We start from the raw sequence: 24,617 nt of genomic DNA, 5'->3' as shown, positions 1-24,617 counted from the left end.
ATTTTCTTCATTTGCGATTCATGCAAAATTAATAGGTAAAAATAAATCCGTTCGCCACTTACTACTTTTTGTGTAAACTCGTGCATCACTCACACGAATTACGATGCAACCGTTCCTTTCATTAAAAATCATACTCCGAAAATCAGAGACATAAATAACAGAGATTGTCAACTCCGCCATTAGCGTGTAAATGTTACGGGACCAACCTTACTTTGAGAGTTACAAGTGCAACAGCAATCTTGTATAAGTCATTAAATTTGAACCTGATAGTGAACATGAACATAACCAGTAAATATTTTAAGCATGTTTTATTTATGAAATATTTACAAAACCTCTTTATTTAGTTTTCAAATTACTTTTTTAAAACTTATTGACTTTTCATAAAGTAATGGTAATGCATTACTTTACTCATGTAATGATAATGTAATGCATTACTTCAAGAAAGTTAAGTAATGGTAATGGTAACTTAATGTCCTAATTCATGAAGTAATGGTAATGTAATGCATTATTTTACAATGTAATTCACCCCAAGCCTGATTCCAACTAAGCCGAAAAACATGAACATTAACATTAAACTTGGTTCTTCAATCGATGAGATTGTATATATTATATGATGTATAAGTCTTCCAAAATGTATAATCTATTATAGATTTTGCTTACAATTCATTGTTTAAAATTCAAATTCAGTTTAATCAACTAAAGAGCCAACGAACGAGAAGGCAAATTCAGACTTGTTTTTATTTTCTTTGTACAAAATTCCTTTCGAGACAAACAGCAGTAGACTGGAAGCCAATGAAACACCTATTTAATTTGTAAAACATCTGTGTATAACCTGTCCCGATTTTAACTTCGGCATGCGCATGAAGTTTGGTAGTATAAAGGTGAAAGATTGTCAAAATAAAATTCACAACTTTTCAAAAATGGCACATTGCGTTTGGGAACTTTAATCTCGATTCCACCAGCAACCTTTTCTATTGATTAATGAGCTCATACACCAACTGAATCGTCAACGGCGCTGTGTATTCAGTTACGTAACTCATTCCACATTTGAACCCGAGCAAGAATATTTTGATCAATAAAACTATTTGTTTATTTTCTAAATAGAATTTTGTTTATACACAGAGGACTTAAAAAGATTTAATGCATGTTTTTATGATACATATTTACTTGAATGCATGAAAACTTTCTGCACTATTTTCTTACGGGTAGACTCAATTCATGTGTTCTACACGTGCCCTCCAGGTTTGAGACTTCGGCTGACAGTAAACCAATAGACGGGGTCACGTCTAAAAAGGGGCCACGAAATGGGGGGGGGGGAGGTATATAGGAATAGAGAAAAATCTTATTACAGGTACAACAAAAGGGGCTTGGTATTTACCAAAAAAAAAAGAAGTGGATAATTTTTTTTTTAGCAAGATCTACTGTACTTAGTTGTCAAGATATTTTAATACTGTAATGCTAATTTGGTCAGAATTAAGGCAAGGGTTGCTCAGGTGAGTGATGTGGCCCCTTGGCCTCTTGTTTGTTTATTCAATCAACAATTTGTTTTATGTTCATTCAATCAACAAATTATTGTGTAATTTGTTGAAAATCAAAGTAATATGTGTTATCAGATTCATTTAATTATCCCTGGAAAAAAAATATATATAGGTATCCTGCCATTTAACTTAATGGGGATATCATGCTAAGTAATAAGTGCAAAGTTATTATTTTTTAGGTTGGGAAGATGTTCTTCCTGAAGATGATGTTCAAGCTGTATTCCAGTATTTCCCAGAAGATGACCAAAAGCTTGCTTGTGATCATTTCTTCAGAAAACTTTGTAAGTAGTTTTAAATATCCAAAGGTTTTGACAAGCAAAAAAATCAAATGATTTTTAAAAAGTGGGTACAAATTACAATGTACTGTCAACTCCTAATCTGTATACATGTATAATCTTAATCCTAGCTATGTTTAAGAAGCTATAAAACTTGCCTATTCCCAAAATCTGAAATCCCAAGTGTTGGGGCAAGGATTATGACAGGTGAGGTGGAGGGGGGGGGGGGGGTTGGTTATAATACATGTAGTTTATTTTCAGCAAATTCCTCAAAACATGCACCCCTTACCTCTTTACCAGTACATGTATATGCATGCAATTGCAATCTTGCACAGGTTCTGAAACACATCCATTTTTTTTCTCTTTCATGGATGTGAAATGTACTGGTATTACCTTATACAATTTGAGAGAAGAAAGTACTAATAAAAATAATATATTATTTGTTGTTAATTATAAAGGTATTGTTAAGTGTCAATTTAATGTGATGTTTGCTGGTTGCGCATTGATTAGGAAACTGCACTACACACACATGTAACATGCATTAATTACTGAAAATGTATTACATTTAGTGTGTATGATATTTGGCGGAAATAAAATTTTCAACAAGTTGGCGTAGATTTGAATTGCAGATTTTTCCCAATGAAAGATTTGATTTAGCATATTTTTAAAAATTTTGCTTATGTTAAATTAAAGATCCGCTCCTCTTAATATGTACACAAAAACAAGAGCCAAGAGTTCATACTCAGATGAGTACTAATTGTAAAACAATATAAACATTGGCTCATGTAGGTTTTTAAACCAGAAGTCACACAAATCATTTCAAAACAATCATGCTGCAAAGTTGGCTTAAAAAGTAAACGAAGCGCCGCAGCCTCTCACGGTCTACCAGATCCACGGATAGCCAAATCTCAGATGATTCACAAATAATAGTTGTAGCCAGTTCGGAAATTTTCACTCCAAGTTCTTTTGCTAAATGAAAAGGGAAATGTACAACTCGTACGACAGCGCCCATCGTTTTGATGAAATTTTTTATATACCGGTACATTGTCATCCAAATGGCAGATTGATATCATAAAGATCATGATATCAATCTGCCATTTGGATGACAATGTACCGGTATATAAAAAATTTCATCAAAATGTGTACATTATAAATGTGGCAAAGAACTATATGGTATTGGTCATACTTGGCCCCCATAATTTGCCATTTTTTAAGTGTTTCAGGTACATGAAATTGTTTTATTCAAGAAAAGTTGATATAACATTATTTTTTTTTATTTTTAGCTCACCTGAGCTGAAAGCTCAAGTGAGCTATTCTGATCACATTTTGTCTGTCGTCCGTCTGTCTGTTCTTCCACAGTATTCCAAGTGGGGTCATTTGTGAGTATTTTTGGTGTTTGTGGGGTTATAATTGCTTGCGGGGTTAACCTCACAAGATATTTGTTTTTACGTGTACAGAATACCTTCAGGGGTTCAAAAAATCAAGTATGACATTTAACCCCATAAGCAGTTTGTCTTAGTGTAAATCGTCTTTGACACCACGTTGTCCGCGGACAAGATCATTAGAAATCTCTCGGACAATGTGGCGGGGTTTATACGTCATACGCATGCGCAGTTAGCCCTATACAGATGCGCAGTAACCTCAGAAGAGACCCGTCATTGCAGAAGGACGGATGTGGAGTTGAGCCAGGTAAGTTATCTTTTACTAATTTTTATGATGTAACACATCCTTAGTACATAAAATTCTTGAATAGCTTGTACATTTAACGACTTTGAATTACGGGGAGCACACGCTTGTTCACCGACATTTGTTGTGGTTTGCAAAAACATCTCGAAAGTCATGTCTTCTGTTCGAGTACGCGGGGAATCAATTTTGTGATTAGCATCATTTATATTTTATCGCTATCAGTTGTAACGGCTCTCCTGACAAATATTTTGGCGTGGGGAATCGCTCCCATCCCCAATTTTTTGACCCAAGAGCAATAGTTCTATGCCTGTTCAACAGAGCGGGTGCTCGCGAGCGCTCTCCAAAATTCCCTATACCCGCAACACAAATTTTGGCGAGCGCTCGCGGGCGCTCTCTCTGCTGAACACGCCTGAACATTTCAGGGACTTCTTCTTTTTTCTATATTAGCAAATATGTAATTTTCTTACAAAAGTTTAAAAATAAACTACACATCTGAAATATTCGCTAATTTCGCCAGTGGCGAATCTTCTTCAAAATTGGAGTAAAGAAATCTAAATGTGGCGAAAATTAATTTTTGGTGACTTCTAAAGTTTAATGTGTTTCTCATTCCCACCCGTTTGTTTTACTTTATTCGGTTAGTCTGTGTTAATTCAATCACCACGTGCAACTGGAAATCTCGCATCGCTTCAGTGCACACAGCTCTGACCATAGATTAGCCCCAGGCTATTTATGGCTTCAGACCATCAATTGTTATGTAACACTGGGAAGGGTGCTCTCACTGAACTTGCTAAACTTCTTTAGTTATGAACAGAATAAAATATGCATCATAAAATTTTAAGTAAAAAATCTTAAATAATATTTGTTCCCATGTTTAGAAGTTGCAATGCAGCTGGTTGCCATAGAAATCATCAGGGTACTGCAAGTGATGACAGTTTTCTTATTTAGAACTTGGAACATACTTCACTTACAGACATCAACATATTTGGTTTCCAAAAATATATTTTTATTCTCAAAGTCACACCAAAATGGGATAAACATGGGCAGTTCTTCAAAGGATTTTATTTATTGTAAAAAACACATTTGATAATTTTTTTTTATTGAAGCTGTGTAGTATGAGGTTGTATGCAACTTATTGACATAAAACCCAGCAGAATATTTCATTTTTACGTCTGGCTTGTCAAAATGAGGACTTGTAAATGTGCAGCGTGTTTATTCTAAATTAGTCTAGAACAGAAGAATTATTGTCTTTGTGGATTTCACTCCATCTTCTTATCTAGTATGTGTATGAATCCATAATGGCATTTTTGTTTTTGTTTCTTGATATGAAAAGTGTTTTGGTTTTTATTTTATCTCAAACTTAGAACTGTAGAAATTTAGTATCTTAACTTTTCAAAAGCTAATTCATACCATACTTCTTGGAAATCATTTAGTGATACAAATGAGGAGAGTGCATATACAGTACATACCAAAAAATTGGTCAATACATGCATATTTAAAAAGTTCAAAATATTAATATCTTAAACATATAGGTCTGCATAAACATATACATGCACATGTATATGTGATATGATAGAAATAATTATAAAACATGGGTCGTTCTAAAGTGACGAAAAGGATTTTTGGTACAGTGGGAGCCCTGTCACGGCAGGACGCAAAAATTCATGGGAAAAGAATATTTGTCCCATATTTTGAATTATATGCTATAAACCACTATTTTCATTTGAAACAGGTTGGTAAAAAAATAGAATCACTGCATTTATATTTACCCCCTCCCCCAATAAATATTTCCCTTTTTCAAAATTCACCAATATTAATCCTAATTTCTACAATAATTATCTCACTACATTGTTTGTTACAATGTTACAAATTAAGTCGGCAGTCAAAAGTATACGGGGGAAAACATTGCATAGTACAGATTGACCAAGGAAGTAAGTCAATTTTATATCAAATTCACAGGTGTCATGTGCAATGGAGCGTAATTACCTAATCATATGTCGTCTACTGTGGGTCAAATTCACAAGATAATCAAGCCACATTGTGTATACAAGCAGTAATTAGAATTTCTTAGTGAATTAATCCAAGTGGTGAAAAACTCCAAACTGTGCGTTTATAGCTATATGGTAAATTTTGGTAGTTTATTTTGTCATTGTCGATGTTATTTAACATTGAGCAATGAAAACGCACGATTGCACTTGAAAGTCTTTTCCTGAACAGTTAGGAAGATGTAAGAGGTACACTTTGTCAAAACCTCCTGTTAGGCTGACTAGAAACCAGCTGGGGTTTGCTGAAGTAACACAAGATTACGACAAATATAATCCATGACTTGGGGCTTGAGTTGAAGACACATGTAAAGCTTTATTACCTTCATGAAACATTTACTGGAATTTTGTAGGCACTGCTGTTTATTCTCTGAGAATCAGTCTCAAAGCAAGGACCCCCTGTTTGTTTACATGATTTTGTTTTTTACCATTTGTATTTTTATAATACCCGTAAATGGCCAATCAGAACGTTAAGAAAAGTACAAACGTTTAGAAAAGTACAAACTGGTAGCACAGAACGACATACAGACATGATTGACAGGAAAATCACAATTTTTTTTAGAAATTATAGGCTCGGTAGAATATTTTGGTAAATCGGGGGGAGGGGGGGGGGGTATGTTTTCAACACTTCAGGTGCCTGTGTATATGGCACGGAACCTTACTTTATGTAAAAGCAATGGGGTTACCCGACAAGTCTCTTTTTCACTATGTATATTGTATAAGGGCAAACTTCTGGGGTTACAGAACACCCCACAATTCCTATAGGGACATGCTAATAGGGTTTTACAAGTTTAACATTCCATGATGTCTTATTGGACAAATTTATGGGGTTAGGAAAACCCAACAGATCATCATGATCATATAAGGACAACAGGAAGTACATATTTAAATTGTTTTGCAACTTCCAATTCAAATGAAAATGGAGGTTTGGTTCTTTGTGCTGCTGTTCTCACTACTTTTCTTGATTTTTATTTCACTTTTATTGGGCATTGTCTTGATGTTTGTGATGTTTAGAAGATGGTCAGCACTTTTCCGTCTTTGGACTCATGATCTCCAGTGAACAACATGATTGATGATTTGATGTATGAAGTATACATTAAAGATCAGGAGAACTTGAGGTTCATTTTCATTGTTTTTCTAGAATTGAATATAAAATGTAAACTTTTAACAAAAATACACAGTGACTCGATTGTATTTGGATTTGGAACTTTTTCACTGGAAGTTGCAGAGACAATCACACATCTTTTAATAAAACTAAAAGTTCCATTTGAATGTGAATAGGTAAGTATATGCATATATTTGGATTATGTAATGGTTACTATACTCCTAGTTTAATAATGTTCCTTACATTATATATCAATTTGTGAACTTCTACAGTGGGATCTTAAGATAAAAGACTATAGCACATAGTGCACTAAAACTTGAACCCAAAGCTCACATTGTATAGACAGAGAAGTAACCTCACAAAGCTTGTCCTAATTTTTTGCTCATGTAGAGGATGTTTGTCAGCCATAGTTCTACATGATACAGAAAAAAAGAACATGGAATTTCCTACTGCTTTTATTGGATTTGATTCGAATGAGGCATTTGTAAATGTGTGCTTATATTGCTCCGACTTTGATCTTGATGTCTTGGAAATCTTTATCAATGGCGCCAATTTTTTGTGCTTCTTTAATATTGAAGATTTTGATGCATGCTGTTTTTACTGTCAGTTGAATTCATTCAGTGTTGAAAAATATGTTCTCATTTGAACTAATACCTACAAAAGGTAAGCTTGTTTCATGAGTGTTTGTATTACATCTATTTGGAAATGCAAAAAAAAAAATTTAAGTTTTTGGTGGTCAAGTGTAAATGATATATATGTATTAGAGAAATACACATGTACCTAGAAGTATTTTGGTTTGAATCTCTACACAAATTATAATAATTGGGCAGTGAGTTGGTGCTTTCATGAGACCCTTATCATGAACAGAGGACTAACTTCAAACTTATGCTATATGATGTATATATGTATACGGTCAAGTAACCTCACAGTGTTAAACCCCATAATGTGTAGACAGACAAGCGTAACCTTGCAATGATAAACCTATAATGTGTGAACAGACAAGTAGCTTCACAGTGTTAAACCCCATAATCTGTAGACAGACAAGTAACCTCAAAGTGTTAAATCCATAATGTGTCTATGGACAAGAAACCTCAAAGTGTTAAACCCCACAATGTTAAACCACAATGGCCATAATGCATAAACAGACAAGTAACCTCACAGTGTTAAATCCATAATGTGTATATGGACAAGAAACCTTGCAGTGTTAAACCCCACAATGTGTATATAAACAAGTAACCCCACAATGTTAATTAAACCCCATAATGCATAAACAGACAAGAAACCTCACAGTGTAAAATCCATAATGTGTATATGGACAAGAAACCTTGCAGTATTAAACCCCACAATGTGTATATAAACAAGTAACCTCACAATGTTAATTAAACCCCATAATGCATAAACAGACAAGTAACCTCGCAGTGTTAAATCCATAATGTATGTACAGACAAGTAACCTTAGTTATATTTTTAACTGGTTGGGCTATCTCCCTAAGTAGAAAAATAAGAAGTCTGGGACTTAATATGAAAATTACTATTTATAAGTTACCCTTGTTTAGGTTTTTATGTCAAATTGATTCAAATATTCTAGGTAAATTACTCAAGTTACAGTTTAATTTATTGAATATTTTTTCTTCCAGAAATGACAAAAAGAAAAAGACCAGTTAAAAGTAATGGACATGAAGAAGAAAAAATAGGAAGGATTGTGTGGGCCCAGGTAAAAGGTGTCCCCAGAACAATGATGTGGCCTGTAAGGCTTGAAGGGGTGGAGAATGGAGGCAAATATACAGTGTTTTGCAATGCTGACCAAGCTATGTAAGTTTACTGCCATATCTATCCAGTTTTATGTTGATTAGCTCACCAGAGCCAAAGAATAGCAAAATAGCATGAAGGGATTTAAAGTTGATTCATACCATCTCCCCCTGGTGTCAGAGAGGGTCCACAATTAGAGGCAGTGGTCCAATTTTACATAGAAATAATATATAGGAAAAAATCCTCTGAAGAGTATGTGGCTATAATTTTTAAAATAATATGGAAGCAGTTAGTATGAGAGGTTTCAGGTTTGTTTAGACCATGACCATTACCCCCCTCCCCCCCAGGAGGTTTTGATGGGACCAAAATGTGGGGAAGGGTCAAAATTTGATAAAGTCTTACCAGCATATTAGAAACATCTGGAGAACAAGGGTACAATTGTCAAACTAATATTTAAGACACAAGCTAATATATTGACGATTCAAGTTTCTTTACACAATTACCCTCGAGTCAGAAAGGGGCCACAATTGGGGTTCAAATTTAAATGCATAGAAATTATAGGAAAAAAATTGAGTAATTTTAAATCAGTTATTTGTTAAACATGTTAAATAACTATGCAAGTAAGATTGTATCTAGAAAAGTTCTTTATAATCTTCCATGACCCTTAAAGATGAACATTGCTCGTAAATAGGCACTGGCACACAGGGACCTGGTATATAAACCCTTCAATTTCGTTACACCCGATTGCACACCTGAGACTTGTGGCCGACGTGTGGTATTACTTCCGTGGTCTTTGGATTTTATGCATTTATTTCTTATTCATGTGCATATTCTGTTTGTAAATAATGCATTGACCAATTTATTTGGTGTTAGTATTCTCATGGATTGGAAAAAAAGTGTGTAAAATTTGATAATTTAATCGCGACTGAGTAACACGGCGTGGTAGGATGTACGTCCACACAGGTGAGACCTCTACAGCAAAGTACTTTGAACTGTTTAGAGGTCTGTATCTTGTATAGCGGTTGTACGGACAACAGTGATGAAAGGGAAATATGGCGGACAGTGCCTATTTACGAGCGGTGTTCAGCTTTAATGATCAGACAGGGAATCCATAGATTTTAACCTAGATAAATATAGCGTGTGTAGGGCATGATGATATGGAAATGAGCTAGTTTTCAAAATTTTAAAGTTGTTTCCCCAGCGTGAGGGGTATGAAAAATGGACACGATGAGGACTCAAAGTTTTTCATCAAATTATATAGACAAATGTTACGCTTTAGAATAGGAAGGCTATAATTTTTAAGATTGTTTCTCAGGTAAGCAATGAGGCCCATGGCTTTTTTTTTTTTTTTTTTTTTTATTATACAGAGCATCAAACACCAAAAAGTATCTGTTTTGCATAGTGTATAGTTAATTTTTTTTTCAATCAGAGGTTGAACTTCCATGTTTCATTTTACAGTTTGACTGCAACAAAAGTGGAATCATTTTCAGAAATAAAAAAATGGCAGGAGAAAGGCATACGTAATAAATGTGTTTTGAATTTCAGTTCATTTGAATGATGACGAAGGTTGGACACAAAACTCAAGTTTTTTAGTTAAAAAATTATTGGTTCTCTAAATTGCCTGTTGGAAATTTTCTTCCATTAGGTGCCCTCAAACTTTAATTTTTCTTCAAAAGTTCGACAGTTTTGGTACAAAATCATGCTACAGCTAAGTAAAAAAAAAAAAGCAAAACCATGTCTGCTGCATAAATGTTGAATTTTTTGGCCTGAGAAACTAAAGATTAAATTTTTTTTTAAGCCTACATCATTATGGAGAAAAATGCCTCTACAAATGTTTGAAATTTTTGGTTCTATGGTCTAGAGGTTGTTAATTTGGTCAAAATGAATATTGTTGTGTCATTAATTTTCATTGGCAACAATGCTATATCTCTCTTTTAGGCCAACCTAAGAAAGTTGCAGTGGTAACTAATTCTGCATTATTTTATCTATGATAGCTCTGACTAAAGGACTAAAGTTTTGTGTCGATCCTTTATAGATGTTTATACAATGTGTGTGCATTTAAATCAATGTGATTTCAGCATATTGCGTATAGAATATTCACTATATGGAGAGGGGAATCGGAAATATTCTTAGACCGTTTACTTTTGACTTGTCATTTGTTGAATGCACTTTTGTAAACACTGCTGCTTTAGATAAACACTTATTTAGTATTAAGTTGTAAGCTTACAAAGCACAGTTTAATTGTGAATGTAAATTCAACGAACATGAAGCACCAGGATTTGGTTGCAAGGATCAACAGTAATTAATCTAAATTTCTGATTCACACTCTTCATATAGTGATAGAGGTACCTTTGACTTCATATCGAGTATAATTGATTGATAGGCCCACATTTCTAAACGCTGCAGTCCACATTCACTTTTTTTAAATATGAGAGTTCCAAGAAATATTTTCAGGAAGGTTCTACAATAGAACTATAAAAATGTGAAAAATTGTACTTGCTGTTGTGAATGGTTAAAATTTTAAAAGTGGTGAGAAATTGACATAGGGTCTTCTGTAACATGTATTGGATACAAATGCAGTTATTGTGGTACATTGAATTGGGCCCTGAGAGTCATCCCCATCCTATTTTTGGAAGGGGGGGGGGGGGTACTTTGTATCGGGCATTTCAGTAATATTAATCACTTCTGCTATAATTTATCTCAAAACGAAGAATTTTCTCCTCTGTCATGGAACTTTTCCCAATGTGTAAAGCTCAAAAAACAAGTAAATAAATAAGATATAAATTAACGCTAATTCTTGTTATTCTCAGACTATTATAAAACTTATGATTGATTGATCCCTATAGTGGATTATTGCTGATGTACAATTGCTTAAATGCACTTGCAATGTAAAGGTGCACATTTCTTTATATATATATAATTTATAAGATGGTTTGGGATTTATTGTTTATTCTTTTACTTTGTTCTTATAGGTACATGTACTAGATTCCAGAGTTGTTGGATAAGCTCAATCATGATCTGAGTCTCATTTTTCTCCAATATGTTCCTTTTATGTACTTGGATCGAAATTTAATTCATCTAACTCTGGATTTACAAATCATCAGTTGGACTGACAAGGTCCTTAAATTCTGTTAATAAAAACGAGGACAGTCCTTGAGAAATTTGACTACTCTGGAATAAAAAAAAAACCTTGAGCCAAGCCATGTCTCTTGCTTTTTGAATGTTCAGGATCTTGAATTGTTATTTTTAAAGCCAAAATATGGCTAAAATATTGTTGATGCTGTGTAAAACAGCACAATCTGCAAATTGCATGTCAGAAATAGTTGGATAAGCATGAATTTTCATTTCACTGTAAAGATTAGTAAATTGATATGGTTGTAATAACTCTATCAATATATTATCTTTCTCAATATATTATATATTATACATATATTTTTCAGAGGTGCTCAAGAAGAGAAAACACACTTTGGAAAGTTTTCTTGATGATGTAACTTGGGCTACATCAACAGATTGCTTCAGCTCATCAGCAGTTGGTTCTCCAACCACCTGCGATACATCTGCAGGTGATTTACAGTTTTTTGGTGTTTTTTTTAGCTACCTCTAAATTTAATCGTCAGATATGACAAGTATGTTTTGTAATACTTATGAGGTTTTTACATGTATATTTTAATTTCCGTTGTAGTGGTCATTGAAAGTGTTTTTGATGACATGAGTTGGGCGACACCATCTGGCCGTTCAGAAACAGTAGTTACTCCAGGATCTATTGCATGCACTATGGTTGCCCACTCTCCCAAGTCGGATGTAGGTCAGATGACAAAGACCCCGTGTGATACATCTGCAGGTGATTTACTGTTATTTTTAATTCTGAATTTAATTGACAGATATGACAAGTATGTCTTGTAATCCTGATGAAGTGTTTATGTTACATAAATATTTTCATTTCCATTATAGAGGTCATTGAAAGTTCTCTTGATGACATGAGAAGGACAACATCTGGTTCAGAAACGGTAGTTACTCCAGGAACTATGACATGCATTGCAGTTACCCACCCTCCCAGGTCAGATGTAGATCAATTGGCAGCAACCACGTGTGATACATCTGCAGGTAATTTTTTTTTTTTTGGTTACCTTTGAATATAATTGTCAGATATGACAAGTATGTATTAAAAAACTGATGTTGTTCTTACATGTATACTTTCATTTTTGTTGTAGTGGTCATTGAAAGTGTTTTTGATGACATGAGTTGGGCGACACCATCTGGCCGTTCAGAAACAGTAGTTACTCCAGGATCTATTGCATGCACTATGGTTGCCCACTCTCCCAAGTCGGATGTAGGTCAGATGACAAAGACCCCGTGTGATACATCGACAGGTGATTTACTGTTATTTTAATTCTGAATTTCAATTGACAGATATGACAAGTATGTCTTGTAATCCTGATGAAGTGTTTACATAAATATTTTCATTTCCATTATAGAGGTCATTGAAAGTTCTCTTGATGACATGAGAAGGACAACATCTGGTTCAGAAACGGTAGTTACTCCAGGAACTATGACATGCATTGCAGTTACCCACCCTCCCAGGTCAGATGTAGATCAATTGGCAGCAACCACGTGTGATACATCTGCAGGTAATTTATTTTTTTTGGTTACCTTTGAATATAATTGTCAGATATGACAAGTATGTATTAAAAAACTGATGTTGTTCTTACATGTATACTTTCATTTCTGTTGTAGTGGTCATTGAAAGTGTTTTTGATGACATGAGTTGGGCGACACCATCTGGCCGTTCAGAAACAGTAGTTACTCCAGGATCTATTGCATGCACTATGGTTGCCCACTCTCCCAAGTCGGATGTAGGTCAGATGACAAAGACCCCGTGTGATACATCGACAGGTGATTTACTGTTATTTTTAATTCTGAATTTAATTGACAGATATGACAAGTATGTCTTGTAATCCTGATGAAGTGTTTACATAAATATTTTCATTTCCATTATAGAGGTCATTGAAAGTTCTCTTGATGACATGAGAAGGACAACATCTGGTTCAGAAACAGTAGTTACTCCAGGAACTATGACATGCATTGCAGTTACCCACCCTCCCAGGTCAGATGTAGATCAATTGGCAGCAACCACGTGTGATACATCTGCAGGTAATTTTTTTTTTTTTGGTTACCTTTGAATATAATTGTCAGATATGACAAGTATGTATTAAAAAACTGATGTTGTTCTTACATGTATACTTTCATTTCTGTTGTAGTGGTCATTGAAAGTGTTTTTGATGACATGAGTTGGGCGACACCATCTGGCCGTTCAGAAACGGTAGTTACTCCAGGATCTATTGAATGCACTATGGTTGCCCACTCTCCCAAGACAGATGTAGGTCAGATAACAAAGACCCCGTGTGATACATCTTCAGGTGATTTACTGTTATTTTAATTCTGAATTTCAATTGACAGATATGACAAGTATATCTTGTAATCCTGATGAAGTGTTTACATAAATATTTTCATTTCCATTATAGAGGTCATTGAAAGTTCTCTTGATGACATAAGAAGGACAACATCATCTGGTTCAGAAACGGTAGTTACTCCAGGAACTATGACATGCATTGCAGTTACCCACCCTCCCAGGTCAGATGTAGATCGATTGGCAGCAACCACGTGTGATAAATCTGCAGGTAATTTTTTTTTTTTTTGGTTACCTTTGAATATAATTGTCAGATATGACAAGTATGTATTAAAAAACTGATGTTGTTCTTACATGTATACTTTCATTTCTGTTGTAGTGGTCATTGAAAGTGTTTTTGATGACATGAGTTGGGCGACACCATCTGGCCGTTCAGAAACAGTAGTTACTCCAGGATCTATTGCATGCACTATGGTTGCCCACTCTCCAAAGTCAGATGTAGGTCCGATGAAAACGACCATGTGTGATACATCTGATGCTGAATTTTTAAATGACCTGTTGGATTTTTCTTCTGGTAGTGAATATATTCCTGAAGATGATGAATTGGATGAAAGTGACCCAGAAGCCAGTGAATTTTCACCAATAGAGAAAAAAAGAAAACCCCTGCAATACTCTGAAGGAAAAACTGGGGGAAAAAACCAATGCCAGAAAGAAAGAATCTTAAAAGAACTAGCTGAAAATGATGAAGTAATTAGTGATAGCAATAGTGATATATCAGTGGAGTATCCAGATTTCAGTGCGCTAAATAAGCCATCTTTGCTTCCAGTGCCATTGTTAAATGATGAATTTTCAAGTGCTGATGATTCAGATGTCCCTTTAGAGGATCAAAATATAGATCCTGAGACTGTTGCTTATGATGAAAAGTTTCCAAAGATATATGTTAAACTGGTACGGAAAAGCCAAACAACCAAATTAGGCAAAAAGAAGAAGACTGAAAGAGTGTATGATTCACACTATCCTTGTATTTTCTGTGGCAAGATGCAAACCAATTTTTCGCATCATTTAATGAGTTCTCTTCACATGAATGAAGCAGAAGTACAGGCTATCCCAAAGGTCAACTCCACAATGACGAAAGAAGAAAAGCAAAAAACTGTAAAAGAAAGAAAGACCAAATTTGAACTGCTGCGCCTTCGTGGTATTCACAAACACAACACTAATGTGATAAGTGAAGGGAAAGGTGAAATAATCCTTGCCAGGAGAAGTACAGAGAGGGAGTTTGATCTTAATGCTGTAGGTCCTTGTCCAAGGTGTTTTGCTTGGCATCAATTGAAAAACCTTAAGAGACATCAAAAGTTATGCCCAAAGTATGATGCTGATGAATCATATTCAAGCCAAACCAGTCTCAATATACAGAGTAAAACGTTAGTGGGACGAATTTCGGACCAGGCTTCAAAATTTGTTGTGACAGAAGTTTTCACTATCATGCAGCCTGACCATGTATCTCAATAGGCCCAAACGGACCCACTTATCATAAGCCTTGGTAATCAGTTGATGGACCGTAACAGAGGAAACCGTGTAATGAGGAAATATTATACCAGCCAGGGTATGAGACTGTCTGCAAAACTCCTAATTGCTCTGAAGGAAACAACAGGACATGATGAGGATCTTAATTATTTCCTCCAACCTTCTCAATTTGTAAATGTGGCAGAAGCTGCTCTAAAATGTTCAAACCAAGACAGCATCGATGAAGAAGATCTTTCGTCACCAAGCAATGCTATTAAATTAGGGTATGATATAAAATCATTAGCAAGTTCAAAACTAGCCAGTGCTATCATACATGCTGATGTAAAGAGGCAAAAAGAGGCAGAAAATTTTCTGCAATTAATGAAAATGCAGTGGACTGTGAAAGTAACGAAGCTAGCAAGAATGGTTTTACAAGAAAGACAGTATAATAAGCCCAAGTCATTGCCGACACCCGAAGACATTAAGAAAATAACAGAATTTATGAAAACGGAGATCTGCAACCTTGATCTTACTGACATTTCATATGCTAACTACAAAAAAGTTGCTGTGTTGACTTTGGCCAGGATCACACTGTACAATAGAAGAAGGTGCCATGAGGTTCAGGCAATAAGGTATGTATATCAAAACAGTACATAGTACATAAATTTTGGGGTCCAAATATGATAATGTTTTGTTGACTGACCTTTACACAAAATCTAAACAGTAAAATATGTTAAAGTGTATTTTGTTCTGTGCAAATTGTGCAGGGAGGTTGGTTTTAGAAATAAGAGGAGAATCCATTCATAAAAGTATGAATTTAAAGGCATAGCTGCTTGCTGCATTTTAGATGTTGATATGCAATGTTTCTTTAATCAGATTGAAGGCTTACAATCAGAGAAAAACTGGTCAAGACGATGTTCAGGCACAATTGATGAAAGAGCTGACTTCATTCGAAGCACACCTTTTAATGACTCAGGAAGTTGTTGAGATACGAGGAAAGGTTTGTAAATGATAATTATCTCCATTAGGAAATGCACTTAAAGATGATATTTTCGTATTTTGTCTATCCCGATAAAAATAGAATATAAATACCAAAAAGATGCCTATGTACAGCGATGACATCAACCATGTTTGTTGCAATTCTTTTGGCCACCCAGTGTAGAACAATAAGTCAATGATTTAAGTCCATGAGTTTCTATTTTAGGTTGGAAGATGTGTTCCAGTTATTTTACCTCTGGAAACGCGCCAGGCTTTAAGTTTTATTGCAAGCAAGATAGTCCGAAAGGCATGTTCCATTCCAGTTGAATCTCCATACCTTTTTGGTAGCAAAAGTAAGTGCAGAGTGTGTATGTTTATAAATCAGTTATACATAAAATGGGGGATTCAGATAATTCATAGCTTGACTGCCTGTGGACAGTAAATTATGCTATCCCCCTCCACTGAATTCAATAATTCGTGAAATAATCCTTTACCTTATTAGAATAAATTAATTGCAGCAAATTTTCTGCAATTTAATTCAAAACTGCATGTTTTGCAGATATTTAATAGGAGTAGCAAACTATAAGCTGCCAAAAGATTTCCAGAAACTCTTTATTTTTGCAGTTTTCTGTCGGGACTGGTAAATATCTAGCTAACAAATTTTAAGTTGCCATAAGACGACCAAAAACAGTTCTTATCCTTTTCATACAATAGCAGAAACAAACATAGCCAAAGGTTTGCCAGATATTGTTCTTGACAATTTCATGCTGGCTGGACAGCATTAAATTGAAAGATTTAAATATTATAAATAGGTTACCAGTTATGCAATTTTTGGCAATAAGCTAAAAAATAATCTTAAATGGCTAGATGTATTTTATTTCTCCATTGATTTTTATTGCAGCTGGAGGTGTATTTAGGGCGTATGATGCCATATCAACTGTTGCTCAAGAGGCTGGGCTGTCAAGTCCAAGCCTTATTCGTACAAGTAATATGAGGAAATATATGGCCACCATGGTTCAGGTAAAAATCAATATCCTTTCTATACTCTTTGACCTGTGGTTGGTTGGACAAATTGTTATTTTATAAACAGTATTACCATGTTATGTTTTACACTACAAGTACATACTTTTATGAACAGGCTCTTGATACCAGTGAAGCTGAGAGGAGTTGGATCATACAACACCTAGGGCATAATATGGATGTGCATTTACACCATTACAGACAAACATCTGATGTACTAGAAAGAACAGAAGTAGCAAAGATTTTGTTGATTCAAGATTTTGGAATAGTGCCCCATTATGTGGGAAGAAAACTTTCCGATATTCAGTTGGATGGTAAGTTATTTTGATTTTGATTTTGATGTCATAGCATGCACCAGACAGAACGCGTCAGATGTAATTATAGCTACAAATTGGAAAGTCATTTTTAGACTTCATTAGACAATACACAAATTTTTTAGGGTGTTTTGATTAGTTCTTTTGCAAAGCAAGTCCAATCCTACCTTCACACACTTTGACTTGGTGTTAATTCCTAAACGAAATAGATTTCATTTGGCTGCATACTTTTCTGCACCCCATTTTAGCTAGCATTATTAATTTGCATTTTCAAAGATTTTGAAATTAAGAGAAATACAAAATTTAGTTAATTTCAGCTGTTACTACCTTTTTACAAACAATATTTTTATGATGATCCAAATGAATATAAGACACTATTGGATCAAACTGGTATGTACTGTATCATTCTTGTGTAATGGAATGTTACGTAGATTTACGTACACGATTTACACTTGCACAAATCTTGAATTTTCAAAACATTTTCAGATATCATTTCAACTGGTGAAAGTACATCTGATGTGGGTTCTCAAGTAAAGCCAGCATTTGAACAGCAGCAAGATGATGACAGCGTTATTCCAGAGTACAATGGGAATCCCATGAATAGTGATGATGAAGATGGATGTAAGTTTAGATACACTATATACATGTATATGATTCATTATACTCAGCATGGATATCATTATATGGATCATGGTATACAAGTAATAATAAATGTGGTTAAAAAGGAATCAGTAAATGACCATCTTAAAAAATTTTTAATGATAAACAGTATGTGCAAGGGTTTATACACTTTTCATCAATGTAAAACAACTTATTTTTTACTTTTATTTTATGACAGTTTCAAAACCAAAGAAGACAGAAAGAAAGCGGTGGAGCAAGGAAGAGGAGGACGAACTGAAAAAACTATTCAAAGCTAATTTTGAAAAAGACTATTGTCCCAAACAATTGGAGATAGAAAAAATAATGAAAAAGAGCAGGGAAAAGGGGGGGCTTATCCACTTACGTCCAAGGGACAATATCAAAAAGAAAGTTAGTGGGATGTTGGTCAAAATGAGGAAGAAAAAAGATGGTTGAGGTGTTGCAGTTGTGTTTTCAACTTCTTAGGGTTTCGAAATAGGTCACTGATGTTTTTAAGCGTTACGATTCTGGCTGATATTGTAAATGGCTATAACTTTCTTAGTAGATGAGATTTAGAATTTACGGTAGATATATTTAATGTATCCCTACAATATGATTGTATCAGTAATGAATGAAAGGACATCCATGCACGTGTGCTGCATTCTGATTGGCTAATACTTAAATGGTTGTAACTCTTTTACTTTTCAATGAAATACTTCGAAATTTAAGACATGGGTATATTTTGTGAGGCACTGTAAGAAGATATATGTGAGAAATCTAGGAAACGTGCTGAAATCTGATTGGCTGTTGATGTATATGGCTATAACTTTCTTAGTTTTCAATGAAATAAAACAAAATTCCGTGTGTAGGTAGATATTATGAGTCCCTATATTATGGCATCATCACAAATGAATATGATGACATGCATGCTCATGTGCAGAGTTCTGATTGGTCAATATTTCGATTGCTGTAACTGAGGTCTATTCAACAGAAGATGAATGGGGCACTGAAGGGAGTATGGGGAGCGTTTGGGAAACAACTGTAACGGGGACTGTTACAATTATTGGTAGTACTTGTTTATCTTGGGGTTTTTTTTTTTATTTAAGATGAGTTATCTTACAATTTTTTTTAGTGCCTATTTTTATTTTTAATTTTGGGTTGAAAAGGGGAAACCCATCCAGGTATGTTTAAATGGAACAGCTCTGACTATTGAGTGACTTAACTAATATCCCTGATCTGTTTGTTTTTCAAAGACTTTAAAGATTAATGATTGTGTATTTCAAATTATTGAGGTACAAATATTGTGTCGATAAGTTTCGATATAAATTGATTAAGACACTCATGGTGTGGTTTTCTGGTAAAAATATGAAATTTGTTATGATTGGATGCTTATGAATTGATGCAAAGGTTTACATTCTTAAAATTTACTTCCTGCCATGTGAAGACATCAGGAATCTAAATGTCCACATTTTAAAAAAAAAAATGTTTTCTGCATATCAATTCCTTTTAAGTGGACATATAGTATCATACATTAATTTTTGTCACAAATGTGTAACTTGCATGGAAAGGCAGAATTAAAAGCGATTTATATTAACACAAAAAAACTAAGCTTGTGTTGTCCCTAATTGTTACAAATGCATAACACAATATGTCCCTCAGTTACTTGGCCATGGTTTTTTTTATATAGCTCATTATTTTTTTTCCATTTATCTGTATGACGTTTACATTGAATATGAGGTTAATAATTTAATAGATTTTTTTTAACATTTCCAAAAATTGAGCTTTTTCAGGTTTGTTAAAATTGAATGCAAAAAGTTGTGGTATGCTTAATAACATCTGATGGATGAATATCAGGAAAAATGTTTTAATTGATTATCTGCAATAGATATCATACATTTTGAAAATGTAGTTGACTTTAATTTCTTTTTTAAGAAACGCTTGTCAAGGTATTATAATCTAATATGTGTATTGATTAAATGCAAGGAGCATTGAAATGGTAGAAAACTTGTGTATATTATTTTTTCAAAATTGAAAGTGTGAAACTGAAATTTCAAGTTAAAATATATTTTTCTTTTTAATTTAGGATAATTGTTATTGTGTTTTTTAATTACATGTATTAAATTTTGTAAATCAAATAGGAACAGCCACTGACATACATTATTGATCAAATTCTTTGAATATATAAAGGTTGGGGAGGTTGCATTGTTTTACCATGACTAAATAGCTGACAAAGCATATACACCTTATTTTTTCCCAATATTGTGTTTTGTGGTCTTTTACAGCATATACTGATACTTTTGATTTTTTAACGGAGATACTTATTATGGTACACTGCTTCCATTTATTGTAATGAACTCCAAGAATTCTTCTTTTTTCTTTCAAATTAGAAAAACTTGTCATTCAGAATAAAAGTGTCAGGTAATTATTAGCGGTGTTGTTGTTTTTTTTTTCATGTATGTTTGTTGCAGGGCAACAGTCCTTAATGAACATGTGCATCATTAAAAAAAGGGAAATTTTAAGTTTACTTTCATTGGATTTTCTTTTTCTTGCACAGATGCATTGGAACATACATAATTCAGTCATAAATAGACTACCTGTGGTAAAATCGCAGTATTGCAATATAAGAAACTCATGCTCTCATTGTTAATTTCTGATATTATAGTACTGATAGAATTTTCTGGATTGAAAATAATATCTTATTGAAGTCATTTTTCTGTATATGATATATTAATTTTTTGCACGGTAAGATGCCTGAAACGTGGTAGAGGGTGTTTTTTGGGGGGTGGGGATAATGCTACAGGAGAAGAAATGGTTTTAACTGGGTTAGAACAGCTGATGCTGTTTCATCAATAAGAGGAATATGCAAAACGGTAATCAAGATATTTGTAACTTAGTTAATGATATGATTGAAACATGGTTAGAGACAAATTATCCTAGTGCATTTATTCATTTGTATGCACACTTGGCAGCAATTATATCCCCCCTCCCCGAGATTGGCAAGAACATTAATGATATTATACACTGTAAGCTATTAATGGTGAGGCTGATTCAGGGATTCCAACAGTTTTCGTTCCATTCTTGTCTATTACTTTGAATTGTGAAGGTTAACCTCATTATGTGTTTGAACATAACCCCACAAGAAAAAATTGCACAAGGTAGCACCTGTGTGTAACTTTTCCAAGAACCCCATCTTACTCCTCCTGTATGAATTCTGAAGGTGAACCTCGTAATGTAGATTTGTACTTACACATGACCCCACATGAAAAAATTTGCACAAGGTATCGCCTGTGTGTACGTCTGTCTATCTGTCTGTCCGTCCGTCTGTCTGTCTGTCTGTAAACTTTTCACATTTTCAACATCTTCTCAAGAACCACTGGGCCAATTTCAACTAAACTTGGCACAAAGCATCCTTAGCCTAAGGGGATTCAAAGTTGTGAAAATCAAGGACCACGCCCTTTTGCAAAGGGAGAAAATTAGCAATTTATGAAAATTTTCGAGAAATTTTCAAAAATCTTCTTCTCATGAACCATAAGACCAGGAAAGCTGAAACTTGTGTGGAAGCATCCTCAGGTAGTGTAAATTCAAAATTGTGAAAATCATGACCCCCGGGGGTAGGGTGGCGCCACAATGGGGGGTCGAATTTTAACATATGAATATATAGAGTATATCTTTAAAAATCTTCTTCTCAGAAACTAATCGGCCAGGAAAGCTGACACTTGTATGAAAGCATCATCAGGTAGTGTAAATTCAAAATTGTGAAAATCATGATCCACGGGGGTAGGGTGGGGCCACAATGGGGGGTCGAATTTTAACATATGAATATATAGAGTATATCTTTAAAAATCTTCTTCTCAGAAACTAATCAGCCAGGAAAGCTGAAACTTGTGTGGAAGCATCCTCAGGTAGTGTAGATACTAAATTGTGAAAATCATGACCCCAGGGGGTAGGGTGGCGCCACAATGGGGGGTCGAATTTTAACATATGAATATATAGAGTATATCTTTAAAAATCTTCTTCTCAGAAACTAATCGGCCAGGAAAGCTGACACTTGTATGAAAGCATCATCAGGTAGTGTAAATTCAAAATTGTGAAAATCATGATCCACGGGGGTAGGGTGGCGCCACAATGGGGGGTCGAATTTTAACATATGAATATATAGAGTATATCTTTAAAAATCTTCTTCTCAGAAACTAATCAGCCAGGAAAGCTGAAACTTGTGTGGAAGCATCCTCAGGTAGTGTAGATACTAAATTGTGAAAATCATGACCCCCGGGGGTAGGGTGGCGCCACAATGGGGGGTCGAATTTTAACATATGAATATATAGAGTATATCTTTAAAAATCTTCTTCTCAAAAACTGATCGGCCAGGAAAGCTGACACTTGTATGAAAGCATCATCAGGTAGTGTAAATTCAAAATTGTGAAAATCATGATCCCTGGGGGTAGGGTGGCGCCACAATGGGGGGTCGAATTTTAACATATGAATATATAGAGTATATCTTTAAAAATCTTCTTCTCAGAAAATAATCGGCCAGGAAAGCTGACACTTGTGTGAAAGCATCCTCAGGTAGTGTAGATTCAAAGTCGTGAAAATCATGACCCCAGGGGGTAGGGTGGGGCCACAATGGGGGGTCGAAGTTTTACATATGAATATATAGAGTAAATCTTTAAAAATCTTCTTCTCAGACACTAATCAGCCAGGAAAGCTGAAACTTGTGTGGAAGCATCCTCAGGTAGTGTAGATTCAAAGTTGTGAAAATCATGATCCCTGGGGGTAGGGTGGGGCCACAATGGGGGGTCGAAGTTTTACATAGGAATATATAGAGTAAATCTTTAAAAATCTTCTTCTCAGAAACTAATCAGCCAGGAAAGCTGAAACTTGTGTGGAAGCATCATCAGAGTTTGATGTAGCTAAATATCCCATATATAAACAATTGTAAAGGATCTTTTGAGAACTGCTATACTCAACATGTGATATGACTATAAAATTGAAGCAGGCAGCTATTTTTTCATTAGAATCTTTTTGTATTACTGTATTGAGTTATTGCCCTTGATTTATTGATTCTTGATTATTTTAATTAATGCATCCACTGTTATCCAATTATTGTGATAATTATTTTTATACAATAATTAATATTCAATGTATATAAGTTGTTCTGCATAAGTATTTTTGGGTTAGGACGGATTAGTTTGTTTATTTTTGATTTCCAATTTTTAGATACTATGAATTATTTTAGGCCGGCACATATATAGCGACAGTGTCTACTGAGTTACATTGAGTGACTGTTTGGGGTTAAACTTGAACAGGTTGGGATAGATTGGGTGTGTGGACATCCATGCTCTGTCTAATTATTTACACAGTCTGCTATTGCAGAGCGTATGTCATAGACTTTATTTTTGTTGAAATTGATCCCAAACTTGATTCCTGTTACTTGTTTAATAGTTTATTACAATTAGAACAACACAAAATAAATTACTGAAGTCAATTGTAACATGATATAAATCCTGACGTATATCTGATAAAGGTTAGGTAGTGTTGTGTTACAGTGAAAATCTAAGTTATCACCCTGTAGCTATAAACCATACCGTAAGATTCATAACTGTAAAAATGATCATTATAGATTCACATGATACAGCATGGAAAAATATCCAAGCTTACTATGATAAAATTGCTACAACAAGTTAATTAACTTCTGTTTTTGTTACAGGCCGTCATCCCAGAGTGCTGGAATTCTCTCGGTTTCTTTTAAACTTTCAAGGTAATCAGCTGACCGAATCTTCACGCAAGACATTAGGTACTTTACTGTCATGTAGACAAATTTACAGCACTAGCTGTTAACCAATTTGTTCTTCTGATAGCAGTATTAAAAAATGGCCTGTGATTGATTGAAAAATTGCAAATGAATTCAATTATAGAATTAATAGATGCTTGTATTAAATTAAAGCTAAACTTATTTGAAAATATCCATAATTAAATGAAAGTACTAATATTTACATGTACATTAAATAGTTTTGAAATCTTCAGTAAATTAAGAGAGCTTAACTGATAAATTGAGTATTGGGGATTTCATGTATATTGATATACATATATTAATAACGAAAGCTCATTTTCGTAGGTAAAAAAAAGTATTTTTTCGCATTTAAAGGCATAACTTTTGCAAATAAATGTGACACTAGTGCGAATAACTGAGGAAAATTTGCAAATAAACATGAAAAATTTGCAAATAAATTCGTAACTCTCGCAAATAACCGCGAATCAACGCGTAAGTTTTGCAAATAAACTTGGATATATTTTTTGCAAATTAAACGGGGAAACTATCGTATAGTTTCGCAAATAAAAGCGTAAGTTCCATGAATAAACGCAAAAAATGCATCATACTTGGAATG

General features: G+C 34.4%; 1 pseudogene; it reads left to right on the top strand.

The window, feature by feature from the left end:
• Positions 1-5,058: 5,058 nt before the first annotated feature.
• LOC128191347 (uncharacterized) lies at positions 5,059-20,657 on the top strand (annotated as a pseudogene).
• The last annotated feature ends 3,960 nt before the right edge of the window (positions 20,658-24,617 follow it).

Source organism: Crassostrea angulata, chromosome 7 (genome assembly GCF_025612915.1).
Source record: "Crassostrea angulata isolate pt1a10 chromosome 7, ASM2561291v2, whole genome shotgun sequence".
In the NCBI taxonomy this organism is placed as follows: Eukaryota; Metazoa; Mollusca; class Bivalvia; order Ostreida; family Ostreidae; genus Magallana; species Magallana angulata.
The sequence above is the reverse complement of the archived record's forward strand: the minus strand, read 5'-3'. Positions and strand labels throughout refer to the sequence as shown.